General features: G+C 63.8%; 1 long non-coding RNA gene and 1 pseudogene across 4 annotated transcripts in view; one reads left to right on the top strand and one right to left on the bottom strand.

The window, feature by feature from the left end:
* Positions 1–4196, bottom strand: part of LOC140694471 (uncharacterized) — a 473386-nt gene that overhangs the window by 239280 nt on the left and 229910 nt on the right. The window lies entirely within an intron of this gene.
* Positions 3361–4196, top strand: part of LOC140694470 (small ribosomal subunit protein eS24 pseudogene) — a 432455-nt pseudogene continuing 431619 nt past the window's right edge.

The following is a 4196-nucleotide window of genomic DNA, read 5'->3' as shown; positions in this document are numbered from 1 at the left end:
GTAAGGAGGGAATGGTCTGGAACAAACGGCACCGAACGCGAGCTTCGAACGTTAAACCCCACGGAGGTGACGGGCGCAGAGGGCGCGCGCCTGGAATGCGGCGGCGGCGGCGGCGGCGGCGGGCGCGGGGTTCCGCTCGGCGTCCTCACCTTCTTGGTGCTGGGGCCGCCCGCGATTCGAGACACTCCTGTCAGGGAAGAGGAGCGCCCCGGCTGCCCCCCTAGCGTCTCCTGTTGGGGGGACATCGCTTCCAGGAAGAAGACTTCCAAGCAAATCCCAGCTCAAGAGGAGGCTACGCAGTCCTGTCCGCGGGACTGCGGCCGGAGTGCCTAGGACTCGCAGCGCAGAGGCGGCTGCAGCGCTCAGGAGGCGCGCGGAGCTCCGGGTCCGGGACGCGCACCTCCCGTCGGGGCCATGCACCGCCGCCCGCCTTCCGGAGCGTGGCTGCAGGCAACTGTGGCGGCGGCCACCCCGCCTCGGGTCCGCCCACCGTGCCAGGCGGCCTGCGCCGGGCCCGCCCCCGGCTGCCCTCCTCTGGCCACGGCCCTCCCTGTGGCGACCCGGCCTGCCGCGCGCCTTTCTAGATACACATTAGGAAACCGGCCACCGACTGACCTTCTCAGTCCGCGATGCCGAGTGGGTCCCGTCCGAAGGGGCTCAGCGGCCGGTGTCACTAACCGGGCCTCTAGCGCGCGGATGCGCGCCACTCCCGACGCGCAGCCCACTCGCCCCCGACCCCATCCCATCCCGCGCTGCGCCCGCGGGAAAGGCGCCGCTGCAGCCCATGCATCGGCGAGGCCGTGGCGACCTCAGACCGAACAGAGGAGCGCCGGTGATGCCTGTCAGGCTTTCTCCGTGCAGCAGGGGGGGCCTCCGCCCCCGTCCCGCCCCGCCCCGCCCCGCCCGAGAGGCCCGGGATGGAGTCGCGCGTCGCAGAGGGGTTTAGAAGCACCGGCTGACTTCCTGTGCAATCCTGCACGTTAGCCTCCCGGGGGGACCTGCGCCGGCTTCTGCAGCCGCCAGGCCGGGCCGGGCCGGGCAGCAGCCCCCACGCAATTTGCACCGGCGTTTTCCGCTGTCTGTGAGCGGCAGAGACCCGGGCATTCCAAAAGTGCAAGCGCAATTAGGGAAAACGCACGCAGAGAGCGGACTCCGAAATTTGGCTTCTCAAGAAGGCTACAATATGCGGAAATGTTTACCAGGTATGGGTGCTGAGAGCATAACTTCCTCTCAGCCCGAATACTGGCAAATTTTTTTACGGCCAAAGAATAATCAGAGGGAGGGGATTTGGAGCCGACCCGGGCTGAGTTGAGCATTGCCGCACTTTGCAGGACTGGCTGACTGGTGCGGATGGTTGGGTAGGTGGCATTCTTCCCTTGGAGTCAGGACTGCAGAAAGGGCGGATTAGTGATGAAGCACGCCACTCTATGATACTAGCTTGTTGAAGGGGTTTGTTTGTATTTGTGATAAGAAAGAAACAGATCGAGGTTCCTGCCGGATTGGACTGTAACCGGGACAGGTTGGGGAAGAACAGGGTTCTGGCCGGCCCTGTTCCAAACAGGAGTTGCTGTCCAAAACACACCCACACGTACACACACCCACACACAAACACCTCACCAAAGCCCGGAATTGTTTATAGTGGAAGTAACGGGCGGAAAATGTTCCAGGCCATTTTAAGCCTTGTCCATCTCATGTGGTTTAAAGTAGGCTTACACAGGCTTTATAAATCATGCACACATACACATATATAATTATATGTCATGCTAATAAATATGTATATGGATAAATATGTATATGTTTGTATATACGTGTTTATATCTGTATGAGTATACACACACACACACACACAAACACAGGATTGAGCACATCTTCTGTAGTAGCAAAAGATAATATTTATTGAATGCTTTCTTTATATCAGACGCTATTCTAAGCATTTTAATATATTAATAAACGTAAATCTAACTTATAATCCTACAAGGTAGATATCCACACACGTGATTTTACACATGGGAAATCTATGCTGCAAAGATGTTAAAAAACTCGTTAAACACCTGGTAAACAGTGAAGTCTGGCTTGAAAATACGGCGTCTGCCCGCAGGTCATGCTCTTAAACACTTGGATTTACTGTTTCTCCGGTGTGTTACTGCCGCCGGCCCGCCCCCCTGGCCGTAGCCGGCCTGCCTCCCAGGGGCAGGCTGACAGGGGGAAGCTCCTTCCAAGAAGCTCTGGCAGCAGAGGCCAGGTGGCGGGGGAAGTGGGAGCAAGTGGACTTGCTCTCCCAGGACAGCCGCCCTGTCCCGCCTCCGCCGCCGACGCCGCCACCCCCACTACCACTGCCACTGCTGCCCGCTGTCCATCCCGGGGGCCGAGGGCCGGGCTAAGGCTGCACCCTCCCTCCCCGCACCAGCATCAAGCAGCCAAGGCCCACTGGCGAGCGGTGTGCAGCTCGGGACCACCCATCCCATGGGCTCTGAGGAGGCATTGGGCTTCGGGGTGGGATGGGGGCGTGGCGGTGGGGCAGGGAATTGGAATGGCCTCAAGCCCCGCCCACCCGGCCGCCGGAGCCGCGCCCCTGGGAGCCAGGACTGCGTGCCTGCCGTGGGCCCGGGGCATCCCTGTCTAGCGGCTGTCGCCGTGGTGATCGGAGCCCGGAGCGCCCGGCTCTCGCGAGGAGAGGGCTGAGGGGGTCATCTGGGTTCGGGGTGCACTCCGGGTGTGCGGCGATCTGGCGATGAGGGCGGACAGGGTGAGGGGGAGGGGTTGCTGGGAGCGGAAGTGACCCGGCTGAAGGGTGGGGGCTCATTCCTAGGTGAAGGGTTAGGGGAGTATCTGCGGACGGTGGGGGGACCTGGGGTGAGGCCCGAGGGGTGAGCGCGGTTTACAGGGGCTGTAGCTTAGGACCGAGTGGGGCGCAGACCTGGGGCGGGATTTGGGTGTGAGGAGAAGCAGCTTTGTGTCGGGGGTGCAGTGGATCGGGGACCGGGCGTGGCAGGGGGTGGGGAGGCATGGACTGGGTGGGGGGTCGGCGAGCAGTGGTAGTGGGGCTGGTGGGGTGAGGCCTGGCCCTGGGCCCGTGGTGGTCCTACTTGGGGGCCGGGACCCTGGAGGAGGGCGTGGGGGGCCTCGTTGGTGTTGGGGACCCGGCCAGCCCTGGCCGCGGGCTGGGCTCGCCCCACCGCCCCACCGCCCCACCGCCCCACCGCCCGGCCCCACTCGCAGCATCCCTACTGCTGGAGTCGCAGCCAAGCCTCCATGCTGCTGTCAGGCGGGCGGGCGGGAGGGGGAGGGGCGCTGAAAGCTGCTCGTGCGCGCGCGCGTCCTGGCGCCAGAACGCCAGGGCGCTGGGGCGCGCCCAGAACGTGAGGAAGCTGGGCGGGAGCTGGGTGCTCCTGGACCAGCTCCCGGAGGAGGAAGGCTGCCTGGGGTCTCGGCCTCCCGCCGCTTGCTGTCGCCTCTGCTGCCGTCGCGAGCCAGGTAAGGGGGCGCTGGTGGGGGCGCGCAGGTCGGGGAGTCGGCGGGTGAGGCCTGGGCTGTGCAGTTGGGGAGGCGCCCGGGGGTGGGGGGAGGGGTGCGTCGGTGGGGTCCAGGCCGCGCGTCTAGGTTGGGACCGTGAGGCGGGTCCCGGGGCCCCCCGGCCTGGTCGGGGTGCCTTCCTCCCCCTCCTTAGTACTGGCTGAACCGCGCGGCTTTCTTGGCCGCCGCTCACAGGCGGCTTTGGCAAAGTGGGAGCAGTCCCGGGAGATGGGAGGGCGCTGGACGGCCCCGGGCCAGCCGAGACTGGCCCTCAGGCCTTGCGAGGCCTTCCCGCGCGGGTGGCCCTGCCCTGGGAGTGGAGGCCGCCCCGGACCCTGTGGGGCACAGGCGAGCTGGGGCAGAAGCAGGGGCGAGGCCGGGCCTTTGGGAGCTTGTTAGCCTGCCCCCGAGATCCAAAGCTTCTGACCAGTGTATTTTCCGTCTTTTGAGGACTCTCCCTCCTGTTTTGCACAGTGGCTGCACCGAACGATATTCCCACCGACAGTGTAGGAGGGATCCCTTTTCTCCACAGCCTCTGTAGCCTTGATCCTGTGTGGGCTTTGGAATGATGGCCACTCTAACTGGGGTGCGATGCCACCTCATTGTACTTTTGCCTTGTATTCCTCGGATAATTAGCAACCTTGAGCCTGTTTTGTCATGTGCCTCTCATTGGTCGCTGGTGG

This window comes from Vicugna pacos, unplaced genomic scaffold, assembly GCF_048564905.1.
Source record: "Vicugna pacos unplaced genomic scaffold, VicPac4 scaffold_21, whole genome shotgun sequence".
NCBI classification, from domain to species: domain Eukaryota; kingdom Metazoa; phylum Chordata; class Mammalia; order Artiodactyla; family Camelidae; genus Vicugna; species Vicugna pacos.
Note: the sequence above shows the minus strand (reverse complement) of the source record. Positions and strands in the feature narration are given on the sequence as shown.